At 44.1% G+C, this 24,916-nt stretch overlaps 1 protein-coding gene across 1 annotated transcript in view; it reads right to left on the bottom strand.

Annotated features, from left to right (window-relative positions):
* Positions 1–18,332, bottom strand: part of WSCD2 (WSC domain containing 2) — a 363,115-nt gene extending 344,783 nt beyond the window's left edge. Inside the window, exon 1 of the mRNA XM_030219890.1 lies at positions 18,077–18,332. The gene's annotated coding sequence lies outside the window, so the exon portion shown is untranslated. The remainder of the gene's footprint in view (positions 1–18,076) is intronic.
* Positions 18,333–24,916: the final 6,584 nt, after the last annotated feature.

Below are 24,916 nucleotides of genomic sequence, written 5' to 3' on the forward strand. Positions count from 1 at the left end.
TCCTTTAGGAAACCGTCTAACCCCTTTTTAAACTCTGCTAAGCTAACTGCCTTCACCACGTTCTCCGGCAATGAATTCCAGAGTTTAATTTTGCGTTGAGTGAAGAAAAATTTCTCCGATTTGTTTTAAATTTACTACACTGTAGTTTCATCGCATGCCCCCTAGTCCTAGTATTTTTTGGAAAGCTTGAACAGATGTTTCACATCCACCTGTTCCACTCCACTCATTATTTTATATACCTCTATCATGTCTCCCCTCAGTCGTCTCTTCTCCAAGCTGAAACGCCCTAGCCTCCTTAGTCTTTCCTCATAGAGAAGTCAGTTTTACACATTCAACAACCACTGTCCATGAAAATTCTCCTTTTTGGTTCTCTTTCACGGGACACAAATTTAGACAAATAGGACACGAAGTGATTGCATATTTTGTTGGTTACTGCCCTAACGTCAGTGTTAAACAATAGGAAGGATAATTCTAAAATCAAAATGTTCATTTCTGGTGGCAATGTGTGCTTCAGACATATAAGTCTGAGATTTCCATATCTGACAAATGTGGATCTTTCTTCTACACAAGGGCCAAGTTTGATTATGAGGCCCTTTTACAAAGGTGCATAAAGGCCTAAGCACGTGCAGTGCACATGAAATCGGCATTCCTGCCCGGCTAGCACGTGCGCCTGTCGGTAATTCCGAGTTCGGCGCACACCAACAACCCGTGGTAGAAAATAATTTTCTACCACGAGGGTGTTCCCAGCGGTAATCAGCAGTTGACGCGCACACTAGACGGTTACCATGCAGAAAATGCATGAGCCCTTACCGCTGAAGTCAATGGGTGGCATTAAGGGCTCAGGCCGTAAATAGACATGCGCTGATATGTCCTCTTATTCACAAGCAATTATTGATCGATTTCAATGCTGTGTGTTATGATTGGGGTCAGAACCCCTCTCAAATTACCTCTTTCCTGGGAGTCAGCTTCTTAGCTGGCTTCTGTTTCTTTTCTCTGTCCTTTCTGAGCTGGCTCTGTCTCTCTGTGCTGGCAGCTTCCAGCAGCATGGGGTTAATTGTTTTACTTTACTACAGCTGTGTGGGTGGACTGAGTTAGCTCTACCTCTCTTTGGGTGTACTGGCTTCAAGTGCTTCACGGTGTTGCATTGGTGTGGGTTGGGCCTCTATGGGTTTCAGTGTGCTCTCTGGGTCAGTGTGCTTTTGCCTAGGTCTAGGGAGTGTGACATCATCAGGGAGGGCCTTGATAAGGAAGTGGTGTTGTTTCCTTCAGGGCCTTTGCAACGGTGGTGTTTGCTTTAGGTAGGGTGGTGCAGTGTGCACTTCTGACTTTGTGTCTAGTTTCCCTGCTTGCTTTTGCTAAGGGCCAGGTTAGTGTTAATGCAGTGTGCACTGGTGACTGTGTATTTAGCTTTCCTGCTTTTCCCTTATGGTTCCCCTGCTTTTCCCTCTTGGTTTTGGAAGCATTGCTGTGTGTAGGGCTTTGGAAGCTCTGTTGTTGGTAGAAGTACTTCAGGGTTTGGTGTTGTTAGGAACACTGCAGAGTTTGCTGTTAGAAGTACTTCTGGGTTTGTGCTATTGGGAGCATTGCAGTCTTTGCTGTTGGTGTTTGGTGCTTTAGAAGCACTTTTGGCTTATGTGTTAGCTTCCCTGCTTTTTCCTTGTGGCTCCCCTGTCTTCCCTTTTAGTGCTAGGAGCTCTTCTGGTTGCTTGCCAGAGTAGTGCTTAGGAAGCACCTTGTTAGTTTTGTATCTAGCTTGCTAGAGCAGTGCTTAGATAGCTTGTTAGTTTTGTGTTTAGCTTGTTAGTGTAGAGCTCTGCTTGTAGCTTGGTGCTTAGTAGCACCTGTGTTAGCTTTGTGTTTAGTTCCCTGCTCTGTAAGGGCTTAGGAAGTTCCTTTGTTGAGCAGGGCTTAGGAGCTCCTGTTTAGTATAGGGCTTAGGAAGTCCTTTTGTCAGTTTACTGTTAGGAACACTCCTGCTGGTTTAGGCCTTGGGAGCACGTAGATCAGTTTAGGTTTAGGAGTACTTCTGTTTCCAGTCCTGGTCCCTGTTTCATCTGGTATCCAGTAAGTCCTGCCGGCTACTCGAACCCAGGAGCTCAACTCCTGGGGGGCCTAGTAGCTAAGTGCAGGTGAAGCTGTGTGGACCAGTCCGGTGTGCTCCAGTCCGGTGTTCCAGTCCTGTGTCTTCCAGTCTGGGGGATTCCAGTCCTGTGTCCTCCAGTCCATGTGTTCCGGTTCGCTGGGCGGTGCCTGCAGTCCCTGCCGGTGTCGGTGTGCTTGCCCAGCGTTGGTTGGTGGGTTTTGCCTGCTGCTGTCGCTCCTCGTCAGCAGCCCAAGGGCTCACGTTTGCTCCAGAGCCCAGCCCCGCAGGCTCTGAACCTGAGAACCTGGCACTATGTCCCTTACAATCTCTTGTACTAATAGTTCTGTTTGTTAATTTACATTTGTTTTATATGCAACAAAATAATAAAGATACTTGGACAAAAAAAAAAAAAAAGAATTACGATCGCTGCCTGGTCACGCAGTACTTGGATAGCTGCGTTAACATGGATTTAAGCAAGAGAGGTCATGCCTTAATAATCAATTAGAAATCTTTGAGGTGTGAATAAGCATTGCGTATCAGAGTGAACCAAGTCGATACAATATACCCGAATAGCTAGAATGTATTTGATAAAGCTCCTCCTGAGAGATTCCTCAGGAAATTTTAATAAAAGTCATGAGATGGAAGGCAGCGTCCTATTGTGAACTGGCAAGTGGTTAAATATACAATTCTAGCCTTTGTTTTTTAGATGGTCAGTTTTCTGGCTGCAGAGAAATAGTGACGTGCCCCAGGGATCTGTGCTGGGACCAGAGCTCTTTAGCTGATTAATGATCTGGAAAAAGGGAGCAATGAATGTGGTAATTAAATTTGCAGATGACACAAAATTATTCTAAGTTGTCAAATCACAAGGGGCTTGTGAGATATTGCTGGAGGACCTTAGCAGACTGGGTAGCTGAACATCTAAAAGGCAAATCCATATTAGGAGACAACACCTAGCGAAAGAATCTTGGGATCATTATGATGGACACAATGTTGCAATTCTCAGTTCAGTGAGCAGCAGTCAAAAAAAAAAAAACTCGAATGGAATGTTATGATATTCTCAGTTAATTTCCGAAGAAATCCTAATGCTTCTGTATCTGTGGTGCGACTGCACATTGAATACTGTATGCTGTTCTGACTTACCCAACTATATTTATCTTTCTACATATACAATGGGGCTCATTTTCAAAGCACTTAGACTTACAAAGTTCTATAGGTTGCTATGTAACTTTACAAGTCTAAATGCTTTGAAAATATGCCTAGTATAATATGTGTCTAATATAGATATAGACAGCATAAGAAAAGGTTCAGAAGCAAAACAAAAAAACAATAAAAAAAGAGAATGAATATCTATCGACTAAGGCCCCCTTTTTACTAAGGCACGCTCACGTTTTTAGCGCGCACTAAAACTGTAGGCACTAAAAACGTTAGATACGCCAATGCATTCCTATGGGTGTCTCTAACGTTTAGCGCGCCTACAATTTTAGCACGCGCTAGAAACATGAGCGTGCCTTAGTAAAAAGGGGGCCTAAACCAATTAGGACTCTTCAGCTTGGAGAAGAACGGACACTGGATATGAGAGAGTTGTATGGAACAGGTAGTTCTTTGCCTTGATTTTAAGTTAGCTTGAGCTTTATAGAGCCAGATTCATTAACACTAAGGGGTCCTTTTTACTAAGATGCAGGAAAAAGGGCAACGCGGTAGCTGTGGGGGCCTTTTTTTCCGTGTCAGTGTCCTTTTTACTGCAGAGGGTAAAAAGCCCCACAAAATATCCATGTTGCAAGACAAACTCTTACCGCGTGGCCATGGAGCACTTACTGCCACCCACTGAGGTGGCGGTAAGGGCACCGGCAGTAACCTGACGGTAACCAGGCAGTGCATGGCCATGCAGTAGGGAGCACTTACCACCACCCAATGAGTGGTAAGTAACCAGGCAGCATGTGGCGATGCCCTACTACCGCTGGGTTAGCACCACACTAGAAAAAAAAATTTTCCAACACGATGGAAACGGCACACATTCAAGCTAACCCTACCAAAGGCAGCCATGTTGGGCCGGCAGTAATTCCGATTTAGCGTGCGGTAAGCCTACATTGGGCTTACCAACACTTTGTAAACGGGCCCCTAAGGTAGAATTCTATAAAGGGTAGCGCCCTTTACGGAACATTTGCATGGCGTGCTTCTCGTGCCTAAATTTGTGCACAAGCACTTATGTCTGCCAAAAGCTGGTATAAATACTCGAACCCAACAGATTGATGGCAGTTAGGCATGCAAATGCATACATTTTATAACATCGTGTCTAATTTCTGGGAACGCTCATGACCACACCTGCTTTGGAATTACTCACTATGGCCCTGATGATCAAAAGGTAAATGCTGGTGCTAGAGGCCACTAGCACTGGACTAATGCCCGCATTTACCAGCGTACAATGATCAGTCCTGGGGACCCAGTGGAACCCCCCCCACACACACAAGTTTCCCTGGTGGTCCAGTGGCCTTCTCCCTCCCTTCCCCCCCCCCCCCGACATAAGGGAGCAGGAGGTCCGTGGCGGCCCAGTGGCCAACCCTACCCCCACCCCTCACTTGTCTTGGTGGCTTAGTGCCCCCTTAAACCCCTCCCCCTTTTAGATATAAGAAGCAGTGTGTAAATTATTTTCATTATTGCCTTATCTGAGTGAAACAAGAGCATTGTATTCCTTGATATTGAACTCTTATTTAAAGCAGCTGGGCTTCAACGCTTTCAGGACTATACAGGGCTCAGCTCTTTAACTTGCAGCTCTGCTAGAACAGTTTAGAATAGGCTTGTCCAAGTTCAGACCTCAAGGGCCAACAAAGAGGGGCATAATCTAACGGGGCGGCCAAGTTTTACTGAGGGCGTCCTCGCACAACGTCCTCGCAAAGGGGCGGGGAAACCCGTATTATCGAAACAAGATGGGCGTCTATCTTTCGTTTCAACAATACGGTCGGGGACGCCCAAATCTCAACATTTAGGTTGACCTTAGAGATGGTCGTCCCCGGTTTTCAGCGATAATGGAAACCGAGGACGCCCATCTCAGAAACGACCAAATCCAAGCCATTTGGTCGTGAGAGGAGCCAGCATTCGTAGTGCACTGGTCCCCTCACATGCCAGGACACCAACCAGGCACCCTAGGGGGCACTGCAGTGGACTTCAGAAATTGCTCCCAGGTGCATAGCTCCCTTACCTTGGGTGCTGAGCCCCTCCTAAACTCACTCCCCACAACTGTACAACACTACCATAGCCCTAAGAGGTGAAGGGGAGCACCTACATGTGGGTACAGTGGGTTTCTGGTAGGGTTTTGAAGGGCTCACATTTACCACCACAAGTAAAACAGGTAGGGGGGATGGGCCTGGGTCCACCTGCCGGAAGTGCACTGCACGCACTAAAACTGTTCCAGGGACCTGCATACTGCTATCAGGGAGCTGCGTATGACATTTGAGGCTGGCAAAAAAATATTTTAAAGGGTTTTTTTTTAGGGTGGGAGAGGGTTAATGACCACTAGGGAAGTAAGGGGAGGTCATGCCCGATTCCCTCCGGTGGTCATCTGGTCAGTTCGGGCACCTTTTTGAGGCTTGGTCGTAAGAAAAAATGGACTAAGTCGGCCAAGTGCTCATCAGGGACGCCCTTCTTTTTTCCATTATCGGCCGAGGACACCCATGTGTTAAGCACGCCCAAGTCCCGCCTTCGCTATGCTTCCGACACGTCCCCGTGAACTTTGGTCGTCCCCGCGATGAAACGCAGTTAAGGACACCCAAAATCGGCTTTCAATTATACCGATTTGGGCTACCCTGAGAGAAGGACGCCCATATCTCAATTTGTGTCGAAAGATGGGCGCCCTTCTCTTTTGAAAATAAGCCCAAATTTTCAGGATATCCCTAATAAATATGCAAGAGGTAGATTTGCATTCATACTACTTCCACTGAATGCAGGTCTCCCTCCTGTATACTTGTTAAGAGATATCCTGAAAATCTGGTCTTTTTGCTGCTTTCGAATACTGAACTTAGGTGAACCTGGCTTAGAAGGATCTAGAGATCAATTTTTTTTTTTTTAAATGGTCATTCAAGAAAATATCATATATGTGTTGTGCATGTGAGGTTTATCTGCATACATTTCCTTACGAGGCAAGATGAAAACGAAAAATGTAGACTTGCATTATGTTTGGAAAAAGGAAAATAACAAATGTGATTAATGTTTTCAAGGGAACAAAAGCCTAACATGCCTCTGGGCATCGCTACAACCTTCTTAGTGGCTGCAGTAGATGTAAAGGAGGCTAAATTAATGTCTTTCATTTGCACAGAGACAGGCACAGAGCTTGCAAGTATCAGTGGCTGCGAATACAATATGTCACAGCTTTTTCCATTTCCGGAGTATCAAAATAAAATAACTCGCATCTCACTGCGAGTAGAATGGTTGCTTGTAAAGTGGTAATACCTTACCAAACATCTGCTCATCATAAATACCAGCCAAAATTTAGGAGACCATTTACTCAGCTGCATTAAGCGGTAATGTGCGATTATCTCAGGAAAAAAACGGCCTAACACGGGACGCACTGAAATGTTTTGTGTTAATTTTGCCGTTTGCATGAGCTAAGCACGTGGTATTTTTTTTAAGGAGAGGTGTGTGCGTCAATGTGGAGAAGGGGCATGGAAGCTCTATCCAGCTAACGTGCTGACATTATTGGCGTGCTTACTCGTTAGCGCATCTATAAACGCAAGAGCCCTCAGCACCTCCTAAATAGGAGGCAGCAGGTGCTCTTGCATTAATTTTAATGGCCAAGCACGAATGCTAACATTAGCGCAGAGCCAGAGATTCAACAGATAGTAAAATGCCTATTTTACTGCCACACCAGAAATGGGCTTAGTGTGCAGGAAACTCCTGCGTTATGGCACACTGAATCCACGTAATACTGCAGCTCAGTAAAAGAGCCCCTTGGTTTTGGGAAACAAAGTATTGCTTTATTATAATGAGTATGTCCCAAAAAAACAGAAAGGCAATTGATCCGCAAGCTCCAAGATGGAAATGATAACAGCAGAGCAGTGACAGATATACAATCTTTATTCATGCAAATAGCAAAACTCCGTGCAAGGAGTTTTGCTATTTGCATGAATAAAGTTTGTATATTTATCACTGATCTGCTATTACCATTTCCATTTATTATAATGAGGACTTGATGCAAAATGCAGTCTGTACAAATATGAACATGTATACCCTGGAGGAAAGGAGAAACAGGGGTGATATGATACAGACGTTCAAATATTTGAAAGGTATTATTAATCCGCAAACGAACTTTTTCCGGAGATGGGAAGGCGGTAGAACGAGAGGACATGAACTGAGATTGAAGGGGGGGCAGACTCAAGAAAAACGTCAGGAAGTATTTTTTCACGGAGAGAGTGGTGGATGCTTGGAATGCTCTCCCGCGGGAGGTGGTGGAGATGAAAACAGTAACGGAATTCAAACACGCGTGGGATAAACATAAAGGAATCCTGTTCAGAAGGAATGGATCCTCAGAAGCATAACTGAGATTGGGGTGGCAGAGCCGGTGGTGGGAGGCAGGGATAGTGCTGAGCAGACTTATACGGTCTTTGCCAGAGCCGGTGGTGGGAGGCGGGACTGGTGGTTGGGAGGCAGGGATAGTGCTGGGCAGACTTATACGGTCTGTGCCCTGATAATGGCAGATACAAATCAAGGTAAGGTATACACAAAAAGTAGCACACCTGAAATTATCTTGTTGGGCAGACTGGATGGACCGTGCAGGTCTTTTTCTGCCGTCATCTACTATGTTACTATGAAGGAAAACGCCTCAAAGAGCTCCAGGGACACAGTCTTACAGAGCTATTGGCTCTCACAGTCACCTCAACTTGTAGCGCCATATTCTTCGTCACAGGCGAAAAACCTCCCCATCTTTACCTTTCAAAATCCAAAACATTGTTTTTTTGCACAGTTTTTTTTGATGGAAACTAACTGTGCCAAACAAAGCTACTAAAAGTGCACTTAACTCAATGATGGTTGGTGTACGTGTGAGCTCAAATCTTCATAATATGGATCCCCAAATCAGACCAATGATGGCCAGCGTTTCGCTTCGCTTCCCCAGGATCCGGAAACCAGGGGTTAGTTGCATAAAGAAGGCTCTCTCTGTCCTAACAAAAAACAAAATGGCCGCTCTATTTCAATGATGACATCAGACCCCACTTTTCTCATCTTCTAATCAGCAGCTTCAGAATATGTTGACTCACAACTTCAGAAAATCTTTACGATCAGCTAGACTAACGTCATTAGTGTCTATGCAGATAAACTAGAAATGAAAGTCAGCTGCTGAAGCGGAGTGAAAGCAAAACAACTGGATAGCGGCTAACGTTAAAAAAGCTTTCAACTGTTTTCTAAATAAAAGATAAGAAAAAATAGACCTTATCTGATGAGGAGACAACAGTAGAAATATGGAATGGCATTCCTCTCCTCCCTACTCCCACCCAGCATTGCCTGTCTCTATCTTCCCCCATCTAGAATTGCCCCTCTCTAGCTCCGTCTCTCCCATGTAATATTTTCCCTCTGTACTGTCTCTATCTTCACTCCATCAAGCCTTGCCTCTGCCCCCTCCCATCCAGTATTGCCCCTGTGTTATCAAACCTCTTTGGTCTCACCCCATCTACCACTGCCTCTATTTTTTTCACTCTGCTCTCCCATCCAGTCTTGCCCCATTTCTGTCCTCCCTTCCCAAACCATGAACAAGCATTCCACCACCATTCTCTCTCTATCTTTCACTCACTTCCCTAATCCCCACCACTGTGCAGCACTTTTTTGCACCCTTCCTCCCATATTCACCTCTGCCGGGCCGAGCAAATAAACAAGGAATGAAGACGCTGTGAGAAGGTATGAGGCTGTCCTATACGGTGTACGCCACTAGAGGGCGCTAGAAGAAGATGGAGGTCGCTAGGACCGGGGAGAGCCCTGGGAGGCCCACAGGTGCAGGAGATTATGGGCTGGGTGAGGGTCCTGAGTGGCTAATTAACCACTTTATACCCCACCTGAGTTGTGAAAAGAGGGAAGTGAGCTAGCAGCAGAAGAAGAGAGAGCCCCTGAAAGATACTGGCTAAATTTATGGACTTGGGGGTGGACTGGGTGTCCAAAGGAGATCAGCAGGCTGAAAGTCCTGGGGTAAGAAGTCCCTAAAGCATTAGAGTTTGACTGTGTGTCTAGAACTGTGTGTTCAAAGAGGGACTGTGTGTCCGAAGTAATAAGAGAAGCAGGCTACAAAGCCTGGGGTTGAGAGTCCCCAAAGTATTGGTGTAGTACTGAGCCCATGTATCTGTGTGGGGAGGCTCGATGTGAAGATCTATGAAAGCATAAAGTGTTAAGCTAGAAGAAGTGTGCCCAGGGGCTGGAATAAAGAGTTGCCTGAGAAATATGCAGTGGGTGAGACCTGCTTAATTTGCTGAGTGGAAACCAGGTCACCCTGAATGAGAAGGGGTAGCACACTAATCTGCATATGTTTTGCATATTGAGAACCAGGTCACCCTGAGTGAGAAGGGGGCTATCACAACACGCAAGACCATGACTCCCCCTCCACCAGTACTGCTTCCTCTGCCTATCCGGGAAGCTTGTGTCAGAGGAGGCGGGACCAGCAGAGGAAGCAAGGTGCTACAAGGTATTGGCAGGACAGAGAAGTAACAGAGGGCAGTACAGTACAGGAAGGAAGTACATTAATTGATTTGATTACTTTTTTTTGTCTATTAGATTGTAAGCTCTTTGAGCAGGGACTGTCTTTCTTCTATGTTTGTGCAGCACTGCGTACGCCTTGTAGCGCTATAGAAATGCTAAATAGTAGTAGTAGTAAGGAAGTGGACCTGTGGGCAGGAAAGGTTGTAGTTGGGGCTGGGAAGGCTTAGCCCCCCCCCCCAAGCCTCTTATACAGGGCTCCTATGATGGGCATCATCACCATGTTTGCTTGATCTCAGATATTCACGAATGTGGGGTGAGATTAAATATATATCTGACACGTGGATTTTAGAAAGAAAAAAATCTTAGTAAACTAGTCAGTCAAGACAAACTTTGAATGGCTTATGACATAACACTAGCAAATTGACAGATTTTCTGAAATCTGTCGATGTTTTCTAGATACATTTTTTGATGTTTGGAAGCAGTTGGCTCTCATTAACTCCAACTATAAAAGGACTTACACAATTGCAGAGGTTCAGGATGCTTTGTGTATTGGTGTCACTTTCACTTCTCGTTTTTCATGAATATTTTGTCAACGCAGACGAAGCAAAATTGCATTTACCAACAAAACAGTAATGTTCTGATGTGCAGTACTGTCAACACATCCCCCCAATAATGTCAACAACTCTGGCAAATAGTCATCTTCTCTGATGGGACTTGGCAAGAGGCAGTTGCAGCAATGGGATAAGATGCACATAATTCATCTTTACAAGGACAGTCATCAATATTTTGGAGGATACTGAAGCATTCAAACGTGCATCTCTCATTGAACACTGGAAGACTCACTGGCCTGTATAAAAGGAACTCTTTTAATAGTATCATTTATTTTTAGCTTTACCATGGGGTCCTTTTACAAAGCCACGGTAAAATGTGGCCTGTGGTAGCGTGGGCACGTCTTTTTGGAACGTGCTAGGCCACTTTTTACCTCGGCTGTGGAAAAGGCCATTTGTAATGGGCCGGTAAATGGGTGTGTGCAAAAATTAAAACTAGAGTGCCTATTTACAGCCTGAGTCCTTACCACCATCCATTGACCTAGCAAGGGCTAATGCACTACCCATGCAGTAACCATGCAGCGTGAGCCAACATGGCCGTGCTACCGATTACCACCGGGAATGCCCCCGTGGTAGAAAATAGAAAAATATTTTCTACCGTGGGATTTGGCGCGTGCCAAACTTGGAATTACTGCCAGGTGAACTTACTGCCCCCGTAATAATGCTGATTTGGTGCATGCTACCCGAGCGCTAGCCTTCCCGCGGCTTTGTAAAATGACCCCTAAATGATGTACACCGCCTTGGGTGAATCTCTTCACAAAGGTGGTTAATAAATCCCAATAAATAAATAAATAAAATGAAACCCCTTTTTACCATGTTCTTACTATGAGGTCAGTTTTCAAAAACAAAACGCTTGGGGCCTAAATTGGGCATACAGAAATTCATCTCAACCTTCCTAAATTTAGGAGCCAAAACACACTACTTTGAAGCCTGCAATTTATTTACATACTAGGAAAAAAGGCCCATTTCTGACAGGAATGAAACGGGCGCTAGCAAGGTTTTCCTTGGAGTGTGTGTGTTTTACAGAGTGTGTGTGAGAGTGAGTGTATGATACAGAAAGAGTGAATGTGTGTGTGACAGAGCGAGAGTGAATGTGTGAGTGTGTGTGAGAGAGTGAGACTGTGTGCGAGAGTGTGTGTGTGAAAATGAGAGTGTATGCCAGGGGCCCCCTCCCTCCCAGTTTCAGGGTCCGCCCCCCTGCATGGTCCAGTGTCCGCTCTCCCACCCTCCCACCCAGCCAGTTCCAGGCTCATTTCCCCCCCCCCCTCCCCCAGTTTCAGGGTCCCCCATCCCTCCCTCCATTCCAGTTTCTGGGTCCGCCTGGCCCCCCTCCAAGTTCCAGGGTCAGCCCCACCTGGAACTTGGTCCGCTGTCCCTCCCTCCCACCCACCCTGTTCCAGGGTCGCTTCCCCCCCTCCCTCCTAGTTTCTGGGTCCCCCCTCCCTCCCTCCATCCCAGTTTCTGTGTCCGTCTGGCCCCCCTCCAAGTTAGTTCCTGCATCATTGCCCCCCTCTCTCCCTCCCTCCATGTTCCAGGGTAGTTGCCCCCTCTCTTTCCCTCCCCTCCAGCCACCCACCTGCAACGTGGTGAAGCTGACTCCGTGGCTGAAGTGAAGGGTTTTTTTTTTCTTCATGTTCGTCGCTCAGCCTGTAACCATCTCTGTCAGGCCCGCCCTCGTGCCTCTGATAGGTCCGCCACCCTGGACATCAAAACGTGATGACGTTGAGGGCGGCGGACCTATCAGAGGTGCGAGGGTGGGGCCGAGACAGATGGTGACAGAGCGACGAACCTAACGATCCTAACGAACCCTTCACTTGAAGGCATGGAGTCAGCTTCAGAACGTTGAAGGTGCCTTTTATTATAGTAGAGATATTTAGATACCCAAGGGGCCCGTTTCATAAAGGACATTAAAACGTGTTTCTGCATGCCTTCCTTAAGTGTGGAATTTATTACAAAGGCATTAAGCCTCATGAATCGGGCAAAAATGCCTTCAATTAGCTAGTACCATTTTGAATTATGACAATAAGAAGACAGAAGCAACTGGAGATCAATCCCACCTCAGGGACCATTGGAGGTAATGTTTTAGGGATTGTGCATGTGTGTTTGTTTGTTTAGGCATTCTGTCTCACTCTCCCCTGCCCCCCCCCCCACACCTCAACCATCAACCCCTTGCATTGCCCCCCATCCCCCTCCCTTATCCCCCTCCCTCTTGCACTCATCCTTCCTTCTTTGCCTTCCACACACTCACCCTTCCTCCCCCCCTTCATCACCATTCCTTCCCCCCCCCCTTCTTGCACATCCCCCACCTCCATGCCTAGAACCTTATTCTACAGATGGATCGTTTTTCTCTTCCTCTGAAAGTTGGGTCCCTAGTTACAACCTGGCCCTTTCTTTTCCATGTATGTGGCTACTCATGCATTTTCTATCACTTGAGTGGAGTCCCTAATGGCACATTGATAATATTGCATCTGTGTAGGGTTTTCCCCACGGAACCAACTTTTAGTCTGCCACTCGTCTTTGGGTAGTGTAGCCTGGCTTCCCCGCTATCCCACTCACTTCTACTTCCAGCATCTCCTTATGTCTTTTTACCTGTATACTTAAGTTTTTCTTGTGTAAGTTGATAGAACCTGTCGGGGAGGGCTGGGCTGTTTATCACATAAGGCAAACATCAAAATATTCCTAAAAATTATTATATTGTATATATCAAAATCATTTGGCCCCTTTCAAAGGTGAAATACAGATGCCAACACTTAAGAAAAATAAATCATTGGTTTGTCTATTCACTATAAAATTCTCATGTGAAAAATGCTGGGCAAAATCCAGAATGTTCAACTTTTTGCATCCAAGTCTCAAACTTCATTTAAAATGATGTTCCCCCCCATTTAAAAAATTTCAGGTGCATCTCTGTTTAAAATTAACACAACACTTATCATAGATCCTCTTAAAAACACACACACAAGAAAAATGTGCAACATTGACACAGGTCTTTTAGGTGTCCTTTTATTAAAGCTTAGTGTACGCCAACAGAATTAGCGCCCACTAAATGCTTTAAAAAAAACCCTACTTTCTCCCAGATTCTATATAGCGCACCTAGAATTCCACGCCAAAATCCAACTGTATTCTGTAATAACACGCATAAGTTAATTGGCTTAACAAGTTAATTAGCGTTGATAACATTTAACAAGGAATAATGAGCACTAAATGACAATAATTAGAATTTACAAGCACAACTCAGTAGGCATATTCTGTAATGCAGTGCGCCTAACTTCTAACATGTACAGGCAAAAGGGGGCATGGTTATGGGCGGGGCAATGGACATTTCATGGGCATTCCGAAATTTACATGCACCGCTAGAGAATATGGGCCTCTGCGCCTAAATCTACATGTCGGGATTTACGACATTTTTTTGTAGGTGTAAATGGAGGCACGTAGATTTAGGAGCTATGATTTCCACTTAAGCGTATTCTATGTACCTGCATATATATATAGGCGTGGCTTATAGAATACGCTTAAGCAGAAATGTTTCCCACCATGATTTTAGGGGCCATATATAGAATTCCCCCACCCTTTATACCTAAGCGCTTCTTAGCATTTACCCCTGGATTCTATGTAGGGCATTTGAGTTGTGCTCGCAAATTTGGGCATGTATTTAATTTGCACTCAGAACTTAACTGATTAATGAGAAAGTGCTGATAATTGGGCAATAACAAGCAATTACTGGCACTCACTGGCAATAATTAGAATTTACACAGGCATCTTTAGGCAACTTAAATGCCTCAACCCTGCAACACTTCACCATCAAAGATCATATTGGACATTATCAAACCCTTCTACCCTAACCCAACTTGACAGAATTTTATCTTCCCTATCCTATTATAACATCTTTTGTACTTGTCCCCTACCGGACTTGGCGAATGCCTTTACGGTATTATGTAAGCCACATTGAGCCTGCAAATATGTGGGAAAATGTGGGATACAAATGTAATAAATAAATATTCTGTAAAGTGATGCATGTAAATAGTAGTGTGTGGATCTGAAAAGGGGGTGTGGCCATTGTGGAATAGGGTGTTTCTATAATTTATGCACGCTATTATAGAATTATCATTTACACAAGGTTTTCATTGATGTAAATGGTCACGCCTAAATGTAGTCACAGTTCCTGACACTAACCACGCCCAACTAAGGGGCGCCGAAAAATGGCCTGCACTGGTGTAGGCACGTGTTTTGTACATGCACAGGTCCATTTTTCAGCGCACCTGCAAAAAAAGGCCTTTTTTGTGGCCGAAAATCGACATGTGGTAAAATTAAAACCAGCGCGTGTCCATTTTCAGCCTGAGACCTTACCACCACCCACTGACTTAGCGGTAAGGTCTCACGCATTAACCAGGTAGTAATCATCAGCACACATACACTGCCGATTAGCACCAGGCAAACGCCACACGGTAGAAACTTTCTACCACGTGTTTTGGACACGCGCCAAAAATGGAATCATCGCACGAGGCACGTGGTAGCCGGACAGTAGTTCAAAATTTGACTCCTGCTGTATGCACGTAGACGCCTACGTGCCTTAGTAAAAGGGCTAAGTGTGGTTTATAGAATAGCGCTAAGCGATACTTTTTTCGGTGCTGATTTTTTAGGCGCCATCTATAGAATCTAGTCCTTATCGTGTGCGCTGAGATTTAGTAAGGCCTCTTAGTCTGCATATTTTAAAATAGCATAAGTTTACGTGTCAGGTGCTCAGCGCTACGTGCGTCTGGTAGCGCTATACAAATGTTAATAATAATATCTTTTTACTGAACTGTGACTAGCTTTTGAGTATTATCATCTCGTCATCTGGCCAGTCAAGAAACAGCACAATTATGGTGCATTTAAACAGTACAAAGTAACACAGGTCTTAGTCTGCTCATATATGCTCAGTAGAGGGAAAGGACAGACAGAGGTGATGAGACAGTAAAAATCTTTATAGCTGAAAGGATCTGTATTGGCTAATGTGTATGCAATTGTCCTGCTTCTTCTCTGACCAGATGAAAGGATACTAAGACTCCAAGAGTAACTGCAGATAGATTAAGATAGTTCAATAAAAAGGTTTCACATATAACTTGTTCACAGATCCCTGTATCTACTAGAGATGTGCAACCAGAAATTTCATTTTGTGTCGTACTCCATGCCATTTCTGAGAATATTCAGTTTTTCATTCTCTCTTCATGAGAGCAATGTTAATAAAATGCATGCTCTTTTGAACCCAATGCTCAGAACTCTCACGATAAGCCTACAGCACAGAAACTATACCAACACGACAGCGCAGAAAATTAGCTCACCAATGCTGAAAGGAAATGGTATGCAAATCATATGCACACTGTTAAAGCGAAAGCAAGGAGGGAGGATGCGCTTGACACATGCGTAGAACAGTTTCACGGTTAAGCCCAGCTCCTGTGCACATTATCCAGGCAAATTCGAAAGTGAAGCACACATTGGCTTCTGTTTTCTGAATCTTTAAATATAAGCTTTTCAAATTTGTTTTTTAACTTGGAAGGCTTTTATTTAAATGCAGTAATCGGGCACCAATGTGTGCTTTCACTTTCATGTTTGCTCGCACTTGCGCACATTTGTTTCTCACTACTGGGGCTTTGGGGCTTACACGGGCTTCCTTCTGCTTCAAATTTAAAGAAAAAACAGCAGATTTTAAAGACAGAATAGTGAGAAATCCTCTCTTCAAATGCCTTAATACCTGCTCTGACCTGGCCTTATTTTTTCAGCAGTAAGGGTGGCTTTGTTTTTTGTATGTGTTCTCCGAGTGTTGGGAGGGACTGGGAAATGACCTCATTAACATCTGTTTGACTATATTAGCATACTATTTGCACTAATCTTTGGTGTACTTATTATTTCCTATGCTAGAGCCTCTGAGCATTCTGCGCTCACTAATACTGGTGCTAGTCCGGCTCTAATGGCCTCTAGCGCCCACGTTTGCTTCTGAGCATCAGGCTTTGTGAAAGAGCATGCACTTGTTCCTGATTGCACATGCATGCACGCACTAGTCACACATATGTGATAGTGCATGCACATTATCAGGAAACTGTGTGCACTATTGACAGCACATTTAAAAAAGAAAACCAAGAAATTTCATGTTTTTTGTACTCATTTTTGTTTGCCGTCATGGGATATGTTGCTGGCATTTCCTGTGTTGTTTCAAACAAGTGCACATCCCTAGGTCTACATATGCAAGTCAACTAACAGGGCAACCACAAGTCTTTGCTCAAATATTTAGCATCAAGATGTGAAAAAAAAAGTGATACAGGCATTACTTCCAGCTGTTAACAACGGTCCTGGTTATAGATTTAAATTTTGATGTTTCACAGTGGTAGGGATCACTATAACAGTGTTATGAACTTGACACTACTACCAGGTGGATCACCACTCTAGTGAAAAGTTAAGCCAGGAGGAAATCTCTCCTCATTAAAATATTTCAATTGGAGTTATAAAATGTTGACCGTTAAAGAAAATGGTCCTCAGAGTTTGTCCAAGGGTCTTGACTTTCAATTATGAAGACCCTTCAGGGTTCATAAGCCGTAAGGTGGTCAGTAAAGTTTTACTTTAAAATAGAAACATGCTATGGATATAAGGGTTGTTCAGTGAAACTTCAGTTAATGACAGCTGAGTGCTTCAGTAAGCAAAGGGTTGCTGGAGAGGGAGATCCTGGAAATGTCATTTCAGTTCCCTGTATTACTTTATTAAGCTAAAGTTGGTATTATGTTCTACAGTTTTCTAAAACGTTGCAGTTAAAGTCACATTATAAACCTGTATTATCTTAAAGCCTGTGAATGACTGGAAATGGGGATACCAAATTGACATCCTACCCTGGATGCTAAAGGGTCTCCTGTTCACTCTCTCTTGCACATTTTCTCTAAGCTGTGTATTTCATTTTTGCAACTGCGCTCTCTCTCTGTTCTGTAAAGCCATCTAAAATGTCATTTTCACTGTGAAATTAAGCATAATTCTTTCTGTAAATGATTTTTTTTTGTTTTTGGGGGGGGGCATACGTTATCTTGTTTAATCTCCCGGGCAGTTAATGCTACAGTCACTCAAAGTAGTAAGGGGCTTCGGTGAAAACCCCGGGGTTTTTTTTTTCTACGCAGCAGAATATATCACTGCAAATTGAAAGATTTTCGTTACTATTCCAACACCCACCCAGCCCAACAGATCATCTTCTTTGGGAATATAACAGTTTCACGTGTTTCTGTAGGACTCAATATTAGGATGCAAAAATAATCACGTTTTATGTCCTACTCTCTGTTCCTGAGCAGACATTGCATTATTCAAGCAGTGTATACGGTCACACCGTCTCGTTTTAATAACAACGGCAGCAACACATTTCTTTTTGTAATGCAAACCAAATCTGCTGGTGAGAAATCTACGCGTCCGGGAAATATTTCATTGTCTTAATGAAAAGTTTGTCAGTTAACTCCTTGAGGCATAAGTTTGTGCACATCTTCATATATATACGCGCATAACATATATGCGCATCTGGAAAGCCAGATTGATCGTTCTGTATCTTTTTTGAATTGAGCATAGGATTAATATCAGTATAATCAGCTAGGAGTTGGTTTTTGGGACGGAGCGTGAAGCCTCCCCATTCATTCCGTCATAAATCACTTAGCAACTTCAACTGATAACCAGCCATCTAAGAAAGAGAGGGTCCCCCCCCCACTCTTTTCCTTACCTGCAGGGGCGCGCACTCAACTTCCAAACTCCTCGGACGCCCCTCGCGAACGGAGCAACCTCGCATTCTTTAGTCCGGCGGCACGGGGCGCGAGGAAGGAGGGGGGGGGGCGTCTTTTTTGCTGGCACCCCGTCAGGTTTTCAACTGCTGCAATAACATTTCTCCCCGTTAGCCCGAGCTCTCTCTCTCTCCCCTTTGTCAGTCTCAGCCGGAGGCTCTTCTATCCAGTCAAGAAGCCACCAAAATACCTGCACAAACTCCGGCTCCCCACCCGGGAAACGCGACAGCGCTACCTGCCCGCCCTCCCGCCCGCCTGAGAGCCAGCGCGCGCCGCTCTTCCTGGAGCGCCGGGAGGCTGCGAGTCGCGACAGCCTTCCCCCTCCCTTCCTGGACACTCTCTCAGTCAGAAGCCGGTCTGTGACTGTCTTTCCATGCCTCGCGCCTTGCTTAGCGCTTCTCCTATTCGGCCAAGGAAGAGACGGGGAAATTCGGCTCAGGAGCGAGGATGGAATTGCAGGCGAGCTCGCGCTTTAGTTAAGAGCTCCCTCCCTCCTCATCTGCCTGCTGCAGCTCCGCGCGCTCAGCTGCCCCCTATTCACGCGGCCCTACAGCACTGCCTACCGCTTAACTCCTTAACTGCCGCCCCGTGGCTCGAGCTGCCTTTCTGCGTGGGAGAGAAGAGCGCGCGGCCGTTATGTCGTCGAGCCGGTTCCGAAATGTTACTTAGCAGACATTTGTAAGCAATCGGTTTGTTTCCTGTTTTTATTTTAAGTCCATGCATTCATTGAACTGTATTATTTATTGATTGATCGATTGGCATCTATTAACTGCCTTTATGAAGAAATTCACCTAAGGCGTTATATCATGCTGGAATCTTTTTTGAGAGAGACTGCTGTAAAGTTGCCACACTTCTGTGATGCTTGATATTACACAGTTGAAAATTATTTTTAAGAAATATTCCCGTGTCCGGTACTTGATCTTACTGTAGTTCTGTGTGAATTGAATGGTCGCTGCTTATTTTTAGTGGCATTGGTGCTTGTGAGCACCAAGAAGTGGGACTGGGAAGGAAGGGAATAACAAAAGTACATTGTGTATTCATAGAGGCATGGTGTGAGGCATTATGGGTAAGGACACTCAAATTCTCCAAACTGGCCCCTTATGTGCAGGTTCCATGCCAAGGGTATTAGGTGCCCTAGGCAAACCTTCTGGCCTTGTCCCTCCCCCCCCCCCCCCCCCCCATCATAATCATCCCAACACCATCCCTCACAAAATAATCTGGATGAATGCCCTATTTGAGATAGGTGAAGAAACATAGAACATGACAGCAGATAATGGACCATCCAGTCTGCCCATCCTCAGTTATCACTAACTCTTCCCTTCCTAAGCAATCCCACATACCTGTCACACTCTTTCTTAAATTCTGGCACAGTCCTCATCTCCATGACCTCCACACACTTTCCATGGGGGGGAAACAGAATTTGGCGAGTGAAAACTACCAAAATATTTGATATTCTTTGTAGTTTATAGAATACGCTCACACGCTGTTTTTGTGACTAAAATTTAGGCGCACACCTATTTAAGCCACTAAAACCAGGTCTAAATACCTACACCTAAGTTAGATGCAGATCAGGTGTATTGCATAATATTATGCATAGTTGTTTGAAACGCCCACAACCTGCACAATCCATTTCCCCTTTTTGAATGCACGCATTAGAATTTACGCACACTGAGTTGTAGAACATTCCTAGAAAATTGTGTGCGTACATTCTAATTAAAGCCAGTGTCGCTAATTGGTTAAGTACCAATTGGCTTGTTAATCGGTTAAATTGTTGGCAATTTGGCCATGCGGCCAAATTAGTGTGCACAACATAAAGGGAATGGGGCTTGATATACTGCCTTTCTGTGGTTTTTGCAACTACATTCAAAGCGGTTTACATAGTATATACAGGTACTTATTTGTACCTGAGGCAAATGAGAGAAGTGGCTTGCCCAGAGTCACAAGGAGCTGCAGTGAGAATTTAACCCAGTTCCCCAGGATCAGAGTCCGCTGCACTACGCCTTCACACCAGTTATAGAATTTGGGGGACTGTGTATAAATCTCATACACATGGATTGTGCATATCCTGAAAACCTGACTCACTGTGGGAGGGGGGCCCAGCACTTTAGATCTAGGATAAATAAGTATAAAATGATAAATTTACCCTATATTGTAATGTAAGTTTTTATTTTGAAGCTGGAGTTGCTACATTTTTACTCCACCCAAAATTGCTTCCGACTCTGATTCCACAGCCCTGTGTATAACTTGGTTTCTTCTCTTTTTATATTAAAATCAACAACATTAATATCTCTATGAAAGGTGTTAGTAATCAGGGAAAGTAATAATTCTATGGAATTAGGCATTGTTTTCAGTGGTGCCTCATTTTCTGTTGCACTATAATTTCCGCTTTATTGAAGACAATTAATGTGGGTTTCAGCTATGGTCAGGCCAACAAGCACATAGTTCTTCAGTGTTGTATAGCTGCAAAGCACAATCCAGGTTATCGCTGTTACCTACTTGTTTTTGGTCCAGTAATGCCTTATTCGGTATCACTGGACCAGCCTGTCTCATTATTGTTACCTTTGTGTCTCTGTAATGAGAGAGAATGAAGCCACAGCACATTCTGAGAATTTTTTTTAAATATTTTTTTCCATAATATGTGTCCTCGCTGGCAAACATCTTCCCCGCTAAAGGCGTTGTTTGAAATTGAATTAGTTACCTTTTATGACTTCCCATGTACTGATGCTACAAATGGCATCCTTAATTCATATAGTCATAGACTAGGCTGTGTTGGTATAAAATCAATCAGTTATCACCTTACGGCTTTTGTACTTCAATTGTTCTGGCCGCAGAGGAAATTACAGGAAAATAAAAGTAGATTGAAGAATAATGTTGAGAAGTATATGGTTGCACATCAGCGTAACTACCTTGAGGTTCCCTTGATGTTAGTCCTGAGCAGTAATAAAAATGGATGAAAGAAAAGTGTTTTAGCAGTTATAATTCAGATGCTGAATCTGAGAAAACCAAGTGAGCTTCAACTGTGCATTAGCTTATGTATGTAGTTTTCTGTTATCCTTTATTGTATTTCAAATGTTTAGATTTGTATTGATAGGGTGGTACTGAATACAGCTGAGCAATACCAGCTTTATCAAGTCTTAATACTGATTTATAGATATTCAGCCCCTTTTGAAGTCAGAACATTGATATCAAAGGCTTATAATGTATGATTGGTGGTTCGTATGAATCTGAACCTTCTCTAAGACTGCTTGATTAGGTACATAGTAAATTCAAGCTATCTAGGGGACTAGCAACAGACTGAGTTTGTTTCACTTGCTTCACCCTTCTTGGCATGAAATGAGCTGCAAATGATACCCAGTAAGCCCAAATAGCTCTTATGTTGACAAAGAAGTGATAACTGGACCAAAACTGTTCCCTTGTTCAATGAGCAAGACCAGTGACTCCCAAAACTGGCCTGGGGAACCCCAGCCATCAGGTCAATAACGCCCGATTACCGTGTGAATCTTTACCGCTGGGTCAATGGCTGGCGATAAGGTCGCAGACCCACAGTGGAATCACGGCAATTTTGATTTTGCCGCACATCCATTTTTGGCAAAAGCTTTTAAAAAGGCCTTTTTTTTATAGCGCGTTGAAAAAGGATTGGCACATGCCCAAAACCCGCGCCTACACTGCGGCAAGCCATTTTTCAGCGCACCTTAGTAAAAGGACCCCTAAGGTTATCGTACTATCAAAGAAAACATTTCACTTTAATCTGGCTTTAAGCACCCATAATATTCCACTGTACCACCCATATAGGACTAAATTGTGTAAATGTTGTCTAAAAAAATTTGGCACTGAAAACAATAGCAATTAGCGCTATTCTATAAATGTTGCTTAAAGTGATACTTTTACCAGACTGTGGGAAAAAGGGGCCCTGCGTTAGTGGCTGGGGCAGTTTTCCCATGTACCAGGGCCCTTTTTACTGCAGCGGGTAAAAAGCCCCCAGACAAACATGGACATGCGGTAAGAGAACTCTTATCGCATGGCCATGCGGAGGGGAGCCCCTATCACCAAATACAATGATATACAAAACTCTAGCAGAATAATTTTTTGAAAACAATTGTGCTTTAACACTGTAATGAAGAAAAGCCCTCAGAAACCGTCAGCAAACGGCTGTAGGTTTTAAGCGATGTTATGATTTTATTTTTATAACTATCGCTCAGGTTCTATCATGGGGCATAAAAACTCCTTCAGGTGTTTGAATATGATTTTGCTTTTCGTCTGTGATTACTGTTAACAAATTTTAGATTTTGAATGACCAGCATCAAAAAATGAGAAGGCACTTAGCTGTGTGTAGCTTTAAAAAGCACTCTCTGCTTAGCGTTCAGCACTCTCTGCTTTGCGTTCGACGGGGGCCTCCGTTCAGTGGCGTTCCTAGGGGGGCGATAGGTGCAGTCCGCCCCGGGTGCACGCCGCTGGGGGGGTGCCGCGCACGCCTGTCCTCCGTTGTTCCATGCTTCTTCTCTGCCCGGGAACAGGTTACTTCCAGTTCCGGGGCAGAGAAGAAGCATAGAACAACGGAGGACAGGCGCGCGCAGCACCCCCCCCCCCCCCCAGCGGCGTGCACCCGGGGGGTTCCTTCGCGGGGGGTGTCCTTTCGTCAGGGGGGGTCCGCGCTGCATCCGGGGGGCAGGGCGCATCGGCAATCCGCCCCGGGTGTCAGCCCCCCCTAGGAATGCCACTGCTTCCATTTCACCCGAAAAACAAGGCTTTATCAGGAACTGAGTGCAGAGTACTGATGCTGTAAATTTCAAAATGGAAACGCTCAAAATCTAAGATGGCGTCTCCTGCTAGAGTTTTGTATATCATTGTATTAGGTTACCTAATTTTGAACTCTAGCCTATACTGCACTTTTGTTTGCCTTTCTTCAGTCGAGCCCCTATCACCACCCATTGAGGTGGCAATAAGGGTTGCCATGGTAACCCAGCGGTATTACCACTGGGTTACCGCCACGCAAGCCATTTCCGGAGGTTTTCTTTTCCCCTCAAAATAGCAAGCGGTCGGGAAGGAACTACCACCTGTGGTCACGTTGGGCTGGCGTCAGTCCCGATTTAGCATTCGGTAAACCTGTGTTGGGCTTACCGATGCTTTCTAAAAGACCCCCAAAGTTAGGTGCCATTTATGGAACAGCACTTAGTGCCAGGAACCGTGACTACGTTTATAGGCACACCTAAATTAGGCATTGATTCCCTTTGTTCTATAACCTGCATAAATTAAAGGAACCCCCCTCCCCCCCACTTTACAGTGATAAGGGTATGATAGGTTAATAACCTCTTTGTGATATAGAATAGACAAGTTGCCTTCCTTTCTTTTCTAAGTTTCTTTTTTTCTTTTGTAATTCCCTGTTATTTACTAGGTATCTTGCCTCCCCAACTTGTTTGTGGATCTGAGATTTAGATATTATTTCCTTGTTGATAATTGCTTTGTGTAATTTCTAGTTTATATTTATGATTCATATGCCTGATGTAATTATTTGAATATTCTATAAATAAATAATATAAAGGAACACCCCCTATCAGCTCATGACCCTTCCATGGCTGTTCCCCTCCCCCTTTTTGGACCCACACGTAAAATTTACACACAGTTCCCCCATGGAAATTTTAATTAAATTCAATTAGCACCAATAATTGCTCATTAAAATCTCAGTTATTAGCACCAATTGGATCGTTATTCAATTGAATTGCGTCTCAGGAGGGGTGGAGGTTTATTTGGGGAAATGGACTTAGGAAATCGTGGTGGAGGGTTGGAAGGACAGGGTATTACAGAGGCCAGGAGGGGAATCAGAAGGGTTTTATATCTTAAAAAATAGTTAATGTGGGTGCCAGCCCGACTATTCATTACTGGTGCCTACATCGCTAAGCAGCCTAATTTAGGACAGTTTTTGAGCTGTCCTAAATTAGACTTTTAGCTATATGGGTGCTGCCCCTAACCTGCCCAGTGCCACTGAATATCCTTGCTTAGGCGGTGGGAAGTGAGTTAAGCGGGCTTAAATCGCTTTGGATATTGGCTCAATTGTGTTTAATTTTTTGCCTTTCCAACTTATATTTTGAAAGTTGAAGGATAGAAAATATGTTCTATGCATCATTAAAATAATGAGGCCCAAATTAAGCTTTAAGAACACCTTTGATTAATGAAAAAATTATAACTTTGATGAAATCTACAAATATTAATTTAAAGAGACCCTCTAGTTATGGAAAGCATTAACCTTCGGGTTGCTTATTTTGGTCACTAAATGACTTCTCCTAATATGTTGCCATGTTGCCTTCCAGTAAAGCTGCCCTCGGTGATCCTGTGAGCTCATGCCATGATTTATTACCCAGGACTGTAGTCACAGTCCAATTTACTGCTTTCAACAAAAGCTGTTTTTTTTTCTGATTTAGGGCATTTACATTATTACGGTTGGCATACATCTTGAGCACAAAGCTGATTGAAATAAGTGTGTGTGCTGGATATGGTAACCTGAGGCTGGATTGGGTATGAGGTTGCTGCTGCTTCTGTACTGCTACTGTACAGATACACAGAAGAAGAAATAGCCCCCCCTTTTTTTAACTGAAAATATTTGGTTCACGAAAAAAAAAGAGCGTGCAAAGAAACTAAACAAAATATGTGTTATGCTTTCTTTGTTATTTATTCACAGTAATCTCCCTCCACGTTTCTTCTAGTTTGACTGTGTACAGTGTTTTTTTATTTAGTGTGTGAATGTTTTCCTTTTATGTGTTTCCGTTGTAAGTTGTTTCTCTTATGGT

This window comes from Microcaecilia unicolor, chromosome 11, assembly GCF_901765095.1.
Source record: "Microcaecilia unicolor chromosome 11, aMicUni1.1, whole genome shotgun sequence".
Taxonomy (NCBI): Eukaryota; Metazoa; Chordata; class Amphibia; order Gymnophiona; family Siphonopidae; genus Microcaecilia; species Microcaecilia unicolor.